Genomic DNA, 19,276 nt, shown 5'->3' with positions numbered 1-19,276 from the left:
GAGTAACCTCATCTCTGTTCAGCAAAGCATTCACCCATATACTTAATTATAAGCATTGACTTCAAATGTGTGTTTAAATTTAGGCAAGTGCTTATGGCCCTGATCCAGCAACTTAATGTACAGCACATGGATAATTCCATTGACTTTAATGGAGCTACTAACATGATTAAAATTGAGGACATATGTGAGTGTTTGCAATACCAAAGACTGAAAGCCTGACCTTACACCATTGAACGGGGTCTGTGCCATTGACTTCAATAGAAGCAGGGTCAAGACCTAAGTGCTTTATAGAGGTCTAGGAACTGACTGGGAATAACATTATGCAAACCTTACAGGTCCTTGAAAAGCTTCCCGGAGCTTAGTCCATATGCACAAAAGCCAGGAGATAAAATATCTCGCTCTAGTAAAAGGTTGTTTGCTTATGTTCAGCATCAGCAGCTGGTTTAACATTAAAACCTCCTCTGCTGCGGAGGGGAGAAAACAAACAGAGAAACAGTGCTTAATAGTGTGCTTAGACTAAAATTGCAATTCCCCTTGCTTATTTCCTTTTCTTCTATGCAGAAGAGAGAAAGTGCAGGCTCCATGAACTGTTATGATAAATCACAGGCCATCAGAGCCAGCGAGGTAGTTACAAGATGTGTTTAATAGAAATTTTCTCAAAGACAGCGTAATCACCAATCAGCTCGGGTGCCTGAAAATAGGAAATCTTAACAAAACCCCACAGATTCACACAGAGACCTATAAAAACAAATGGCACACAGCATCCCGGGCCTTTGATCCAAACCAGGGTCTCGGCTATCTAGCTGCCGAGCGGCTGGGCCAGCACACAGGTACCCCAGCGTCAGGAAGGTGCAGAAATGACTTTATTAGACAGAAATAAATAATAACAATCAATGCAAGTGCATCTGTGAGGTTCGGCTGAATCCCTCTTTTGAGTGGGCAGCTTGAATGGAGCAAGATTCTGAGCCAGGTCCTCATCTGATGTCAGGTGTAGCTCCACTGAAGTCAACTGGACTTAAGCATGAACTTAAAGTTAAGCACTTGCTTAAGTGATTTGCAGAATAGGTGGCAATCTATTGAACCAATGCCCCAGACTATTGCCAGAGGCCGCTGTTTTCTGGAAGATACCAGCCTACCGATGAGATGTAAAATATTTGTTAAAGAAGGCATGTTAATCCGGTGTCCTGGCCAAGTCCCAAATCAGATAATTGCATCCTGCCCACCTGAAATTCCCCTGTCGTTTTAATTGATATGCTATACTTCCTTACTTTCTGTCCTCAGCTGTTGTGCTGTGTGGCTATGTGCATAGAAAACAACTGAGATGTTCCACCCCAGAAGTGGCTGTGTTTCAGTAGTGGATAAAGTAATAACCGTATATTTTGTTCTTTGCTTGAAAGGCAGGATATTTAGTGAGCACCTGTAATCATCTTGCGGATAGTCTGACTGGTCTGGCTGGAGGAATCCCATTCCCCAGATCTGCGATGCATCCTTTAGCAAACGTCCATTTGAGAATTTCAAGGCGAAGAAGGTTTGGGGATGGGGTTCTTGGTAGGCTTGGAGGTAGAAGCACCTGGTGATATCCATCCTCCAGGTGATGTACAGACCTCATTGACAGAGCGCTCTATTCGTTGCTGGAATGTGGTACAAGGAAACATTACCCCATAATATTTTGTCCATAGCCATTTGACAGCCTTCCCTTGTAGCCTGTCACACCCCCACCTCTACAGCCCATGTGTCTTAGCCATTGCTCATTTGGCCTGAACCAAAGTCCAGTGGAGTCAATGGGAGCTTTTCCACTGACTTCAGTGGCCTCTAGATCAACACCTACGGAGGGATCAATACAAGTACTAGTATAGACAGAACCAAGTACATGCACTAGATATGATATCAAAACACATCTATTTACGCACATCATGGAATCATAGAACCATAGAACCATAGAGTTAGAAGGGACCACAAGGGTCTAGTCTAACCCCCTGCCAAGATGCAAGATTTGTTGTGTCTAAACCATCCAAGACAGATGGCTCCAGCCTCCTTTTGAAAACCTCCAGCGAAGGCAATTCCATGACTCTAGAATCAAATATTCAATATGTCAAATAGCCTCTGACTCGTTTTCACTCCAACAGTTACTCACTAAACTCCAGATGCTGAGAAAAGGCTCCGTCATGCTACATTTGGGAGCGTGAATCCTCTCGGATACGTACCTCGCTGGGCTGGAATGCCTCCAGCCGTCATTGTGTAGCCGGGAAGGGCCTCTCCGCTTCTGTAAAGCAATTTGAGTAGCTGTTATCTTATTCATCTCTCCATCTCGAGTGGCCTCCCCAATTAGTTAGCTGTCGGTGACCGAGCCGAATGATAATATAGGCCTACGGGCTGCTCATTTTGTCTGAGTGATTGTAGAGAATGGGCTGTAACTTTCTCCAGGAACAAACGGGAGAAAGGGCAGTGTCACAGGAGGTGGACACCCGGTCTTCGCACTGCCTGGTGCTTCAGTGAACACTCTGATTCTAATGATGCTACGTTTCCTTTCCGAAACCGAGCTCTAGGGAGAGTTCTTTGAAGGGAAATCAGCGTGGAGGGGATAGCTTTGATTAGACATATTTACATTCCCCGGACCTCCAGGTTTATGCCTGGCAGAGTCAACTCAGCTTTTCATCGTTCAGAGATAAATACATTCAATGCTGGGCAGCCTATTGTCAGGCGCTCTTTCTAATGAGACCTTTCTTGGAAAAGCAACCTCAAGGCAGGCCTTGCCTGTGCTCTGAGGTGATTAAAGATTATAAGTGTCCCACTGGCATGCCAGTTCTTATTATCCAATGCTCAAAGTATGGCATGTGCTTCAGTATGTTATGAAAATGAGTAGAGAGTCCACACAATTTAAAATTATAGTACAGGAAAGAAACGTACTAAATATCTGCTGTTATGAAAAGACTACATATCTATCTAGCCATTTATATACACATCCACCTATCCAACCATCCATCCGTCCCTATTGATATCTGTCCATCCATCCCTCCATTCCTAATGATACCCATTCATCCATCCATCCCTATTGATACCCAGCCAGCCAACTCTATTGATACCAATCTATCCAGCCAACCAGCCCTATTGATATCCATCCATCCTTATTGATACCCATCTATCCACCCATCTATCCATCCATCCATCCCTCCCTACTGGTACCCATCCGTCTATCTCTATTCATACACATCTATCTATCTATCTATCTATCTATCTATCTATCTATCGTGAAAACCCCTTTTTTTCATTTTTCAACTCCCCTCGAAATATTTGGGTTTGGGGGTTTCAGTTTTTCAGTGAAAATCCCCCTAAAAATTGGGGGGAAATGTAAATTTTTCATTTTTTTTTAACTATTCCATGGGAAATAAAATCCATTTCCCAACCATTTCCTACCATCTTCCTGGTGTCCAAGAACCCCCCACAATTATAAAGTGCCACGGAATGATACGTTAAGAACATAAAAACATAAGAATGGCCGTACTGGGTCAGACCAAAAGTCCATCCAGCCCAGTATCCTGTCTACTGACAGTGGCCAATGTCAGGTGCCCCAGAAGGAGTGAACCTAACAGGTAATGATCAAGTGATCTCTCTCCTGCCATCCATCTCCACTCTCTGACAAACAGAGTCTAGGGTCACCATTCCTTACCCATCCTGGCTAATAGCCATTAATTGATTTAACCTCCATGAATTTATCTAGTTCTCTTTTAAACCCTGTTATAGTCCTAGCCTTCACAACCTCCTCAGGCAAGGAGTTCCACAGGTTGACTGTGTGCTGTGTGAAGAAGAACTTCCTTTTATTTGTTTTAAACCTGCTGCCCATTAATTTCATTTGGTGGCCTCTTTCTCTCTTTGCAGTTGGCCGGGACTGCGCAGTATTTTCAGTGGAAGGGTTTGTCTCTTGCTGTGTTGTTATGGGAAGGCCAGGTGAAAGAAGCAGGTGTTGCACTAACTCTTGCTGATCACAGAAAAGCACTCTCATTTCATCGTTTCTAGTATTCTCAACAGAGTCCCACTGCCTCTCTCCCATATTGAAGCTCCACTATTTTAGGGCCAAATTTTGCTCCTATTATTCATGGTGAAGCATTATTATTTTGCATTGCAGTAATGCCCAGCGGTGCCAACTGTGGTCAGGGCGCCATTGTGCTTGTAGGGAAAAAAAAACAATTCCTGCCCCCAAAGAGTTTACAAACTAAACAGACAATGGGTGGGAGCAGAAGAGACAAGCTCAGTGACGGTCATACAGCAGGGCAGGGGCAGAGTTGGAAATAACGCCCACGTCTCCTGATTCCAAGTCTGGGGGCCTTTCCACTAGACCATATGCCTGAATAGACCCTTACTATAAATAGTCCGACAGTTGTCCACGGGGCAGTGTGGTCTAGTGGATAGAGCAGTGGACTGGAACTCAGTTGACCAAATTCTATTCCTGGCTCTGTCATTAGTCTCCTGGATACCTTTGGGCAAATCATGGCACCTCCCCGTATTTAAAATGGGATAATGTTACTGAGCTCCTTTGTAAAGCGCTTTGAGCGCTACAGGTGAAAAGTTCTACATAAGAGCCAGGTGACACTGTTATTATAAGATGGCAAACTCTGGTCTAGATCCAGATTGCGATCACTTTCGAAGTTCACAGGTGTTCAAATTCCAGGTTTCGATTGAGCGAGCATCGTCACAAAGAGTGCTGTATAAGAGATTAACCCCTGCCTTTGTGGTATGATGATGTATATTACGGTGCCACCTAGAGGCACCAACTGAAATGGTATGACTTGTGGAGCAGGGTCTCACTCAACGTGTGCAAGGCTATCAGAATCTGCCCATAGTTAACATAAAATGAGCACTTTATATCAAATGTCATTATGCGGGCAGCAGAAGGGTCTATAACTATATATACCCTAATTCGTCATGCAAAGGAAGTTGGAAGATAATCTGTGGGGCAACCAGCCCTCAGGATTCTCCTTCCTACATCCACTCAGAACAAGGCCCATAATCCCTGACGACACGTGATTAATTTGTCCAATGAATCCTTTCATCTTCTCGCCGGGGCAGCTTCTTTTTCAGTTGCAAAGCTGTTCTTGGCAGCACAGATCAGCTGATCACAAAGAGACCCGTGGGCCTTCGTTAACGGGATGCATGTGGCCACCGAGAACACGGCTGGGTCAAACGGAAGTTGAAATCGACCATCTCATTGATTCTACTCTCTTTTACCTGGGCCAGGATGTTAAGACTCATCCACCAATTTCTATCACACCCATTGCCATGATATCAGAGCTTCAACATAAGTACATAAATCAAAGACACAGAAAGCCTGTTTTGTCTCACCCATCCCACATAATATCCAGGGAGTGTGTTGGTGAACATATGATATTATTATGATAAGAGTCAAATAATTTCCATTGCCACTTTCTTTTTTTTTCAACAGAAAATGCCATTTTGACCCGAAGGAACATTTCCACCCAAAATTTTGGTTTGGGTCAAAATGTTTTGTTTCTTAGCAAAAAAATTCAAAACAATGAAATGCTGCCATTTTTTCCAAATGTTTTGGTGGGCAAAAAAAACCCATTCTTCTCTCCTTTTTTACTTCCCCTCTTGCTTTTCTCCAGTGGAAAAAAATTAAAAAGCGAGAGAGAAATTGAGGGGATTTCCTCCCACCTTCCCCCATTGAAATGAAACAACATTTAAAAAACACCAAAAATGTCAAACCAAATGAAACAATTTTTTTTTCTGAAATGTTCCACTTATCTTTATTTGAGCATCTCTAATGATTATTTAGAGAGTTTACTTCAAGAAAGGATCATTAGATCGTCGAATCCGAGATCCTGTATATTACAGCACAACTGCCCACTAAACCCGACAGCCAGAATTAGACCAAAGTGTTACAGCCTTCAGGAGACCAAACTATTGTGTGCCACCAGCAGACAATAGGATGGACTTAAGTGCACCAGTGCCCGAAGCCCCTGCGGTGGCAGGATATTGACTTAGTATGATATTATTATATCAGACGTTATCTTCAGGCACATGACGCTGAGCCATTCTTTAAAATCCTTCTTGTGGGAGAAGAGTAGGGTTTGTTTCATTCTGAAAGTGACAGGCACCCGTACACCTGGCACAATGGCATTCCACAGCCACCGGCTAACCACCACAAAAGGTCTATTCGAACTGGAAAAGGTACAGAAGAGGGCAACAAAAATAAAGAGGGGCATGGAACAGATTCCATGTGAGGAGAGATAAAAAAGACAGGGACTGTTCAACTTAGAAAAGAGATGTGGAATCCAGCTCTTAAGAACCAATTCAAATCCCATTCAAGTCCTTGGGAAAGCTGCCCATTAACTCCAGTGCACAATGTATCAAGCTCAGAAAGTATTCACTGTTAGCTGATCCCTGCCCCTACTGATGTTAAAGGGAGTTCGCTATTGAAATCAATAGTGACAGAGTTAGGCCAACACTGAGTTGGTTTTGAAAAATCACATATTTCGGGGGAACTCCTGACCCTATTGAAGTCAACAGCAAAACTCCCATTGTCTTCACTGGGGCCAGGATTTTACCCTCAGTGCATATCCTTTGCCATGCTAATGCACATTCACATTGCTGGTACTGGAGAATAAATAAACAGAATAGCAGAGGTCACTAGAATCAAACCTTCCCCATGTGCATAATGGGAACTCTTTCATATGGGTATTAGCCAGCATCACTTCCATTTGCATAACAGCTCTGAGAAAGTGTGGGGTTTTGCAGCAAAATATTTGTAGCAGAAGGAAATGCAGATATTAATTGGAATTCTTATTGTCTATTCTATCTACGTTATCAGACCGCCCCCATCATCATAGTATATGATAACGCATGCAGCATAGGACAAAAAGATGGAGGAAAAATCTTTTCCCCAGTGCACAAAAAACAAAGCATGCTTAACATTCTTGCACCTGGCTGATTTTCTCATGCATCAAAAAAAAACACGGGCATTTCCCAGAGGGTGGAAACCCACTGTTTGGCCTTGAAAGCTGTGCCGTGCGCTCACAAAAATTCACAGAGGGTGGAAACGCCAAAACGTCAGCCACATCGGGTGCACAAGCACTCCTGGGAGGATGATTTTTGCGTTCATTGTGATACAAATGTCTGGAGTGGCATTGGCCACTGTCGGAAGACAGGATACTGGGCTAGATGAAAGTTTGGTCTGACCCAGTATGTCCATTTTTATGTTCTTATGAGTTTCACACTGGCTCTAAAGCACCAGGCAAACTCTCTGCTGAAAATCACCAAAAGGACCCATGTGTCATAGGGTGCCACTGGCTCTTTAAGACGGAATTGGCCAGTGTTCCTGTGACTGGTCAGCTGATCCCCAGTTGGGCTGCAAGAGAAGGCACCTAGATCCTAGAAGGGGGGAGAGGTGCTGGGGGAGTCAGGCAAGGGGCAGAGAGGGGGTAAGCCTGAGAGCCCTCCAGACTGAAGGATGATGAAGTCCGATGACGAGCCTGGGGTCAAAGAAGGCAGCAGAGCCTGCTCCTTGTGAGTTATTTGTGAGTTGATGTGTCCATATTAATACATTACCCCACCACACGGGTATTATCAGCCTCAGAGTGTTGGAGAGAGATTCTTGAGGAGCCCCAAGAAGGGGAAACCGAGGCTGGAGTGCCTGCAGAGCCATCCCATGCTAGGAGAGCTGAGTTGCCAACCCTGTAATGGCAGGAGAGCAGAGATCCAGAGAACTCCAGATTTAGGTGTGACTCTAACAGCAGAGACATAGACGGCTGAGTCACAGAGCTGTGTCGTTCCAAAGGGATTCTCTCTCCAGAGGACTAAGGCAGGCGGGGGGCCCCTGAGAGATGGGGAGAGCACTTCCTTCTGAAGAGCAGAACTGGCATCACGGGTAGGTTACATAAGCATCTACCCAGTTTTATAGGCACTCTTGACTCCACCACTGCTAGCAGTGATAGCTTTAAGAGGTCTGCCCCTTTAACAGTAGCCGCCCATGCATTGTCATACAGTGGTCTAGGTTTGGCCCCGGCCTTAAGAGATGTAACATGTACTACCTCCCAGCACCAGCCTCAGACCATCAGCCCGAACCAAGGGGGAGTAGCCTTGGCTGGCCACACCCCAACGCAGCCACACCCTCTATGGGGTGTGGATGCTCACGCCCCTGGCCCAGCAATGGTATTCTGGCTGTCCCATGAGTGAGATCTCCCTGGTCCTCACTCTCTCTTCCATGCTGAAGTAATCTTAGGGTCTTTCCCACAAAATCTGCCCAGTCATTCCCAAACCCCACCCAATCTGCTCTGAGCCTGGGTTCCGGAGAGCACTCATCAAATGTCACTAGCCCTGCACTGGTAGGGGGCGTCCTACTGGTTAGAACACAGGAGAGTGCCCAGGTTTCCAGATTCCATTCCCAGCTCAGCCACCGTGTGACCTTGGGCCAGTCATTTCTGCTCTTGGTTGCCCTCTTTATAAAACAGGGTCCTGCCTCAGAGGCACATTGCCCAGGCCTGTATAGCGCTTTGAGAACCCAGGTAGCTGGTCTGAATTCCTGCATTGAGCTGTTTTCCCCAACAGCAAAGCTCCGAGAAAGAAAGTCCATTCCCATCTCCTGCAAACAGCACGGAGACGCGCTAGGCTCCTCCTGCAGCCACTGGCAGGGATCCCACACACGGAATCTTTTTACAACCAAACGAGCGCAGCAATTAGCAAAATGACAAAAAATGTCAGATGCATTTTTGATGCGCTGGAGTTGCTGGGATTTTGAACAAACAGTCTGGGCTACTCCTCCCCACAAAACCACCTGGGCATGAATGGTGGTGCAACAACGCCACCTTCTGGAAAGCTTCCAGGACCTGCAGCCCTCCAAAATCAATCTAGCTATGTGCTAGCCACCAGCCACAATTAGCATTAAATTGTGGTGCTATATTGATTTCCTGGTTTCCAGCAAGACCATGTGTGAGGTAGCGGAGAATTCTCCTTCCAAGCCGATCGGGCTGGCTAGAGAACTCGTGTACAGACGACACGGGTTCCTGGTTGGGAATGTCGGTCTCTCCCTTGACCCTTCTAGAAACGTTCAAGATCAAACAGGTTTCTTGTTTAATGAACTCGGATAGCCCCGCTACAGCATTTTTCATCCATAGATCTCAAAGTGCTCTTCCAAGGAGGTCAGTATCTTTATCCCCCTTTTAAAGATAGAGACGAAGAGGCACCCAGCAAGCAAGTGACAGAGCCAGGATGCAACCCAGTCCTTCTGAGTCTCCACCCTGTGCTCTATCCTTTAGTTTAATCCAGATCATTAGGGCAGCTCCATCTTGGCAGATCCTGGAGGGTCTCTCTAGGCTGGCCTGACCTCAAAGTACCTCCAGACTCAGGGGTGTTCTAAAGCTAAGCTCAAATCAGGATCCAAATTTCACAAATTGCCCCAATCTTTATCAAGATCTGAGCCAGCCCCGCAGACACAAACACCTCTGGATCCGGCTCCAAATTCAACACCACAGCGTGGGGCACGGGTCACTTGCTGGAGGATTCTCTGCACCTTGAGGTCTTTAAACCAAGATTTGAGGACTTCAATAACTCAGGCGTAGGTTAGGGATTTGTTACAGGAGTGGGTGGGTGAGATTCTGTGGCCTGCCTTGTGCAGGAGGTCAGACTAGATGATCATAATGGTCCCTTCTGACCTTACAGTCTATGAGTCTAAAGTCTGAGCGAGTTCAGCCCTGGCGTAAGCAGGTGTCATTCCTATCAAATCCCATGGGCGTTGCAGCTGCGGATGCCAGGTCTGAATTTTCCCTTCTGAGCCACAAAACAACAAGCCTGGAGAGTAGCTGGAAGCATTGGCTGAAACCGTTCGTTGCCCGAGACAGCCACAAGAGTGTGCTCATAGTGGAAGAGTCGAAACTTACTAACAAATGCAGTTATAGAATGGTGTGCCTTTCTACCGATTATTGTACATCGCTCCTGATCTAGCTAATATTTTTATATCACTGTATTAATTGAGTACCTCCTGCCTGGGTTGTACTATAGGGAAACAGTTTCGTTTTAACTTTTCTCATGCATCAAAATGAATGCTGTGGAGGATGGGGTAATGTCATGTTTGCACAACTCCCGAGCAGGACTAAAACTCCTCACTAATGATGGCAAATATGTAGTTATGACAAGTGAGCCATTCAAAATCCAGAGCTTGTCATCCGGCCCTTCTCTCCTTACAAACAACGGTGTAAGAATAGTATAACGTGACTGGCTATACTGACAGCTAGTGGTAGAACATGGAATCATGGAATCGTTGGACTGGAAGGGGCCTCAAGAGGTCAGCTAGTCCAGTTTATTCCATATAGCCCATTATCCTGCCTCCCACTGTAGCTTATATGCCAGATATTCAGAGGAAGCTGAAAATTCCCATAATGCACCTAGCTCATTGTGTGATATTGTACCTAGGGGCCCAAAGGGGGAATCCCTTTACAAATACCCAGGAGTGGGGTTTCTTGCAGGGATTATTTCATTGACTGGGGTGCCATCATGTTTCTAAGGAAAAGGTTCAAAACCCTCAGACAACATTTAAAATAAAGACACCACAAGCCAGATCCTCAATGGTAGTGAATCAGTCTAGCCCCATTAACTTGCAGCACACTGGCTTCAGCGGAGCTAGGCCAATTTACACCAACTAGCTAAGGACCTTGCCTAGGAACTATATACAGAAGCACTGACCATTTAAAAATCATGAGTCAGCCCATCCCCTGCCCCAACCTCTGAATCAAAAGACTGGCTTAAAAATCATGATCTTTAAATAAATAAATACATACATACATAAATTTGGGTTCTTTTTATTTTTCTTCTGGTTCTTGAGCTGTTATGAGGAGTTTGGGTCACGTTTTCAGGGTTTCCTTCACAACCATGAGGCCTGGAAACATACTTTAAAAAAAAAAAGAAAACTGAGACTCACCTATTCACCTGACTCCAGAAGCTGGGGCTTTAAGAAACTCACCAAATAGCCTGAGAGCCGTGTTAAAGGTGCACGAGTTGGCAACACTCATACATAACAATGACTTTGTATGAAAGGAGCTAGTCAGCTATTCAAAGAAAAGGAAACGAGGCTTTTAGAGAGGACATAAGTTTTCAGAAATAATTCAAGTGATAGCGAACTCTATACTGAGACATGGGACCTAAATTTGGACACCTCAGTCCAACTTTAGGGGCTTAAATAAGCAGCCTGATTATCCATTGAAAGGGCAAACCCTTAGCCATCAGAAAGAGACCCCCCCACGGACGAGGTAACACTGAAGAAACGACTGGGTCAAGGAATCACTCCCCCTCGTTTTCTTGCTGACCCAATTACCAGGGGTGATGTGGACGCCCAAATGTGACTGCCTCAATGACAGGGTTGTTCACTAAGCACTCAGGGCTCAAACCCAGCTGCCTATTTCGCAGGAGTGGAGGAGACTGTTTCAAAAGGCACATTGGCTGCTGAAGTCATAGGGAAAAGTCTGTTGGCACACATTTGTTACACAGGCTTTAGTGCGGTGAGTTTTACAATGCGTCCAGGAGGCAGGCAGTGCTGTTATCCCCACTGTACAGATGGGAAACTGAAACTCGGTGATTTGCAGGGATTTCAATACAAGTCTTCTGTTAGAGCACTAACCACTGGACCATCCTTCCTCCCCTGAAAATGCTTAGGAACTGGCAGCCAGAGCATCCCAGTGATCTTTGTTGCCACGGCAGGACAGAAAATGAGCGGCCTTTAATGTGAAATAATTGCCAGCAAACTAGACAGCTGTAGCAATAATGCGATCGTTTATTTCAAGGAAGGGAAATACGAAGCGGGATTTGAATCAAGAAAGTAACCAACCAAGTCATTGGAGGTCAGGCTAGATGACCACAGTGGTCCCTGCTGGCTATGAATTTGTCCAGTAGAATTTGTTTTCTAGACGGATGAGAAACTCAGCACTTATCCTTTCCATCCTTAGATCCCAAAGGATTTGGCAAAACTGGATGAAGACGATCATCTCAATTTTTACATATTTACTGAGGTGCAAAGAGGTTCTGGGAATTGCCACAGGTCGCAGAATGTGAGCAGCAGAGTTTGGAGCACAATCCAGATTTCCTGTCTCTTAGCCATAAAATGTGTTACCCATAAAGAGAGAGTCAGAGGTTTGTGCAGACCTGGAGGCAGAGAACACTGGGAGCTCTCCCAGAGGGGCTGCTCCTACCCCATGCACCAGTGTCAAAGATCTGGTCTGACTTCAAGCTTTAAAGAAAAGGGGATGCCCAGTGTACACTGCTGGGCTTGGAAGCAATGTGAGAACACTGCACATCTGTATAGCTATTGGGCTATGCCGGCACCTCAGGGTTCCCCTAATGACTTTCCCTTTCCAGGTCTGTGAGCCAGTCAGAACCCTGAGATCAGTGCGTAGAACTTAATTCAGAATTCCCCCTTGTTATTTTTCTGCACTTCTAGAGACATTCCAACGAAACCAGGCTGTTCCTGAAGTCATAGACATTTCTCTCTGCCATCTGGCCCACCTTGCTGCAGTACCTTCAAACCACCTGCGCTAATGGTTACTACAACCTTGGAATGCTAAGCAAGTTTCTTTCATTGATACACACCTGTGATACCCCAAATTTCCTGGTGCAACGGCTCACCTACTGTCTTTCATGGCCTAAGACTTCTTCATGTGACATGTCTTCATGTGACATCTTCTGCAGCGATATACCATGTCATTGTAACCAGTGACATCACACCGTGAAACACCAAGCTACTCAAGCCTGACATTTAAAGGGCAATGCCAGGTGCCCATGTATTATCTGGAGAATAAACTATACCTTCAATGGAAAGACACCAGGATATATTTCTATCAAGACTTTGTACTGACACAAAAGCAAAGCCCGAGTGATTTGTAGATCTTCCTAGATCCTCAGGAGAAATAGACGGCCGTATATTATGCACAGTTAAGTGGACTTGTGATTTTAAAATACAGGGGGGAATAAAATACATGCACACATACTCACACATGTATGGCTGCATGTTAATGCTACCTGCTGGTATCTAAAATGGTGCATGTTTGCCATCTTCAGGAACTGAGCCGGAATTGCACATATATTCAAAGTACCATTAGGAGTGATTCATGCCTCAAAGGTACAGAAATGCCTAGGTTTTCATGGTACCCCCCAAATGGCCACAGGGAACTGGGTAACCCATCCTGCCTGGCCTGCTTGTATAGCTCGTGCTGAAGCCCATCCGGTTTCATCTGCCCTGCGATTTTTAGCTATGCCAGGATGGGTATGGTGCTGCAGTCAGACCTGGGATTGCAGTGGAGACATACCCTAAGAGCCCTCATGGTTAGGGAATGTTTCCTAATAGTCAGCCAGATTGTAATATTTTAATATTAACTTTACATCAGAGCTAGTATTTCAATTCTAACATGCGTTCCCTTTGCTCATTTTTCTCCCCCTTACTCATAGTCCTAGCTGAAACATTGCTCTTGTCTCCTTAGTGTTCCCACCTTCCAAACTCTTGCAGACAGTTAACCATGTCCTACAGAACCTGGCCCCGCTACAGGTATTGAGATCTTGCTACGTTTCTTTTTATAATATCCTGTATTTATTTTTCCCCCAGAACCTGCAGCCCATTCCACCTTGGGCTGCAATCCCATCTGAGGTCACACGCTAAGGAAACATGGGTCAGTGAGTAAGCTGGATAACGTCCAGGCATCATCCGTAGCGTCTGCAGGACGGATTGTTGATGGCAGTCTCAGGGCTTGTCTACACGGGACATTCATGCGTGGCAAGCCAGGGTGCGCTTTGCCATACTCCCGTTTCAAACACACTGCAGAACTTTTCGCGCGCTGTAGCAGTGTCCACACAGGATGTTGCTGTGCGGCCAACCAGCACACCATCGATTCATGCCTCAGCTTGTACTTCAGCCGTAGAGGAACCCTTACTGAAAAAGGCAGCGAGGAAGGGTGGCCATATGGGTAAAGCACTGGACTGGAAATCATTTCCCGGCTCTGCTGCAGACTGCCTGCGTGACTGTGAACAAGTCACTTACTCTCTCTGTTCCTCTGTTCTCCCTCTGCAATACAAGAATAAATATATTTCCTTGCTCCCATCCTTTGCTTGGCTTTCCCATTTACTTCGTAAGCTCAAGGGCAGTCTCTTGCCATATGCATATCCAGCTCCTAGCACAATGGGGTCCTGATCTCAGCTGAAAACTCAGGGTGCTGCTGTAATACAAATAAAAATTAATAGCAATACTGTACTCAGAGATCTGGGTGAACAGAGGAAAACCAAATTCATGGCCTGGGTAGAATCTTTTAGTGGCTCATGAGTTGGCCCTTTTGCACAGTTACCCGGCTCCTCTTCCAAATGAGAAACTGGGCCCGGGCTCGGATAGAGACTCTCTGAGGACAAGCACAGAGTTAATATACCTGTGTGTGAAGCAGACAAGCCAGGTTTCTGTGATCCCCACAGGATTGAAGACAAACTGGAGATGATGCCGCTGTCTTTTATATTCTTTTGCCATGTGGCTGGTACTTCCTTTGTCCCAAACACGAGCTTCACAGCACATGGCGTGAAAAAGCCATAGAGTTCTGTCCATAAGCCTGCCCCTACATGTCTTGCTGACTCATAAGGTGTATCCCCTAGCTCCTCTCAATGGGTTCATCAAACAGGTTAGGCAGTGCTGATGCCAAGCTGTCTGTGGGTGTCACCCAGAAACATAATACAAGATTGGAAACACAAATATCCCCTACAGGCCTATAACTCACAATACAAAGTGATACACACATATAAACAAGATTATCATACCTGACGCAAATTATAACATTTTCGCAGCTACCTCACACGGCATATCTGGCATGATTCATTGCAATTTTATCATATTGGTAGTAACAATAATAATAATAATTAATAATAATTCAAAGTGTCTCACAATTCCATACAGCTTAACATTAGGGGTCACCAAATGAAATGAATAGGCAGCCGGTTTAAAACAAACAGAAGGAAGTATTTCTTCACACAACGCACAGTCAACCTGTGGAACTCCTTGCCAGAGGATGTTGTGAAGGCCAAGACTATAAGAGGGTTCAAAAAAGAACTAGATAAGTTCATGGAGGATAGGCCCATCAATGGCTATTAGCCAGGATGGGCAGGGATGGTGTCCCTAGCCTCTGTTTGCCAGAAGCTGAGAATGGGCAACAGGGGATCGATCACTTGATGATTACCTGTTCTGTTCATTCCCTCTGGGGCACCTGGCATTGGCCACTGTCGGCAGACAGGAGACTGGGCTGGATGGACCTTTGGTCTGACCCAGTATGGCCGTTCTTATGTTCTTATATGCATATGTAGAGAGTTGACTGAACATGGAGAGCCAGAGATCACAGCAGCTCTGTCCGAGTCAATGGAGAGCGGCCAGTTGATGCCAGCTGGGGACCTGGCCCCAAGTCCCCATCTCCCAGGACCGCTTTGGGCTCTGAAACTGCAATGGGATCCGCACAACATCATTGGGCTGTGCCATTGTAATGTGTTCACTGGAACAATTGCTGAGCCAACCCCTGCCTGCCTCCTGGGCATCCCCCGCACCTGACAGAAATGGAAGGAGGGCGACTCTGGGCCCTGGGGCCCTGGTTGAGAGTAACAAACTGTCCCAAAGTGTGTGAAGGTGGTTCTACCCCCTGTGGGGTATAGGGGGAGGTGGTTCTACCCATGTGGGGTATGGGGGAGGTGGTTCTACCCCCCGTGGGGTATGGGGAGAGGTGGTTCTACCCATGTGGGGTATAGGGGGAGGTGGTTCTACCCCCTGTGGGGTATGGGGGAGGTGGTTCTACCCTTCATGGAGTATAGGGGGTGGTGGTTCTACCCCCCGTGGGGTATGAGAGGAGGTGGTTCTACCCATGTGGGGTATGGGGGAGGTGGTTCTACCCCCTGTAGGGTAGGGGGGAGGTGGTTCTACCCATGTGGGGTATATGGGGAGGTGGTTCTACCCCCTGTGGGGCATGGAGGAGGTGGTTCTACCCCCCATGGGGTATGGGGGAGGTGGTTCTACCCATGTGGGGTATGAGAGGAGGTGGTTCTACCCATGTGGGGTATAGGGGGAGGTGGTTCTACCACTTGCGGGGTAAAGGTAGGGCCCTACCAATTTCATGGCCGTGAAAAACGTCACATGGAACATGAAATAAGCCCTTCCCCTGAAATCTGATGTCCCCCCTGTTCCTAGGAGCGCCCCAGCAAAGGGGGCTCCTATCTCCGGCTGGGCTGGGGAGGGACCAGACTTAGCCATCCCCTGCACAGCCACTCTGGGGCAGGGGGAGACAAGACCCATCTCCAGGTGCCTCCCCCGTCCCCCTACTGCAGGACACTCTCTGGGACTGTGCAGCAGCCCCAGAGGTTCCTGCAGCTGGAGGAGACTTGTGGAGTTGGATCCGATCTTCCTGTGCTGCTGGGTGTGCCCCACACACACAATCCCATTTTGGGTCAGGACCCCCACGGTTACAACACCCTGAAATTTCAGCTTCAAAACGTGAAATTTACCAATTTTCAAATCCCATGCCCATGAAATTGACCATAATGGACCTATGCATCTGATGAAGTGGGCTGTAGCCCACGAAAGCTTATGCTCAAATAAATGTGTTAGTCTCTAAGGTGCCACAAGTACTCCTGTTCATTTTGCGGATACAGACTAACATGGCTGCTACTCTGAAATCTGTCATGAATTTAGTAGGGCTCTATATTTATGGCACTTCTGAGGCACACAAGGGCAGGTTAAGGACAGTCCTTGGTATTATTCAGTTCTTTTAGTGTCGATGAAAGGAACTGGTTGACAGCCCCGGAGCCGGGAGTGATCTTCTCAGCCACAGAGCAGGTAGAACATGGACACCTGCAATGAATGGTTCCTGCACTGTTGAGATGCCTCATCTCTGTCCCGGAGGGAGCATCTCTCAGGGTGAAAGAGGCGTTCACTTTCACTGAGCCGTTCGGTCCTTGGCATCTCTGCTGAGACTCCCAGCTAAGGTACCACTTAGTGTCAACTGGGATGGCATTTCCTGCCATGAGGATCTTTCTGCACTAGGGACTGGACTAGAGCCACCAACTGACTTCAGATAAGCCATCAGCTGCTTCGTTCAGTCTCTAGTGAATTCACATTCAAACTGGTGACCTAGACCTGAAAGGCTCTATAACCCACCAGCCATCCTCTGAGCAAAGTTCTAACTCTGGATTTCCTCCCTCCTCTGGGTTTAGTTCAGGCCCGTAATATTCTCTCAATAGATTTTTTCTATTTAAATTCTACAATATAACAATATTTTCTTCCACAAATAACCATTTGCACAACAGCTATCAATAGAAATTACAGTCCTAAACCCTTCAAAAGATTTCATCTTTACAGCGACTATAGATCTATGTATGCAGAGGCTGTGTCCACCCTTTGGGCCTCTCCGAAGATCAGGATCGTACAGAGCCCCAGGGCATGAACTGTAGCAACAAGGTTGAAAACAGAAACCTAGGAGCCAGTGGTTTCAATCAGATGCCGGGCTAAAGACACACAAACACCTGTGTATAGGGAGAGAGCAGAAATGATTCAAATAGAACTAGGCCAGGTCATCGTCCTGTAATGTCAGCTCAGCCAGAGAATCCCCCAAATGTGGGACAATTCCAGGAAAATCCCTTACCTAACAGGGCTCCACCTGTATTTCCAATGCCTGTAAAGAGAAGAAGGAAACCACTGCATCGCGTCAATTTACACATGATGCTTCTAACCGTAAGCTACTTGCTAGGAATCCGTGAGCACACATTTAGCGATAACTAGTGACTTCGGTGCATGGTTTCATTGGGGCTTCTACTCTCCCTCCACTTTGTGGGCAGGCGACATTAGCAGGGGCAAACACCAGCTGGAAACTCTAACGCTCGCATACGCCCTGTCCCTAGCCTGACTCCGGTGTGTGCACAAGCATTAGACTCGTTAAAGGGCATGCACATGCAGTTATTTGCGCCTGCCGAGGGCAGGGGAAAGCACATGAATAAGCACAGGGAGAGGCTGCGGGTCAAAAATCTAGCTCTGGGTGTGCACAGTGCTACTCCCAAGGCTTTTCATTCCCTTTGGGTTCACTCCTTTGCTGGCTAGGCACAGCCCCGCTGTGTGGGTACCAGGGTAGAGCGGGGCTGTGCCATGGGGTAGAGTGGGGGAGATTCCTCCCAGAGCTCACAGAAAGGGCTTACCCACTGCTACCCCTCTCTGGTAGTGCAGCATACACTTTCCCTATGGTGTACCTAAGTAGCTCAGCTGTCCAGTGTGTGGAGGGCAGGGTCCACCTCCTTCCCATCCCCTTCCAGATGTCCTGCTCAACCAGCGGGATGCAGAGACAGCCCCTGAGTCCAGTGCTCCCTCTAATTTTTCCCACCCGTGTGCGGAATGAATTTTGTTATGTGCACCAATATGGAGATGATGTGGGGCACCTCTCCCCGCCGTGGCAGCTCTGGGGCTGGGGCCGCAGGATGGGCGCCTCTCCACTGGCTGTAGCAGGTCCGGGGCTGAGGGAGAGGTATCTCTCCTCACCACAGCCCTGAGCGCCTGCATGGTGCTTAATAGGCTGCTGCCCGGCCACACAGCCACACAGCTTAGAGGGAACTTAGCCTGAGTCTGGCTGCTGTGTAGGAGAGAGGACTCCTTGCACACTCCCCATGCCCCTATGCACCCATAAAGCCACTCAGCTTCAGAAATAGGGCCCTATCAAATTCTTGGCCATGAAAAACATGTCACCGACCGTGAAATCTGGTCTCTCCCCTGTAAAAACTGGTCTTTTGTGTATGTTTTACCCTATACTATACAGATTTCACGGGGGGAGACCATCGTTTCTCAAATTGGGGGTCCTGACCCGAAAGGGAGTTGCACGGGGGTCACAACATTATTTTAAGGGGGGGTTGCGGTATTGCCACCCATACTTGTGCGCTGCCTTCAGAACTGGGCAGCCAAAGAGCGGCGGCTGTTGGCCGGGCCTCCAGCTGTGAAGGCAGCGCTGCCGCCAGCAGCAGTGCAGAAGTAAGGGTAGCAGTACCACAACCCCCCCTACAATAACCTTGCGACCCCCCCACAACTCCTTTTTGGGTCAGGACCCCTACAATTACAACCCCTGAAATTTCAGATTTAAATAGCTGAAATCATGAAATTTACCATTTTTAAATCCTATGACCTGTGAAATTGACAAAAATGGACCGTGAATTTGGTAGGGCCCTAGGTATAGGGGAGGTGGTTCTACCTCCTGTACGCTATGGGGGGAGATTGTTCTACCCCCTGTTGGATATGGGG

Source organism: Emys orbicularis, chromosome 2, assembly GCF_028017835.1.
Source record: "Emys orbicularis isolate rEmyOrb1 chromosome 2, rEmyOrb1.hap1, whole genome shotgun sequence".
Classification (NCBI taxonomy): Eukaryota; Metazoa; Chordata; order Testudines; family Emydidae; genus Emys; species Emys orbicularis.
Note: the sequence above shows the minus strand (reverse complement) of the source record.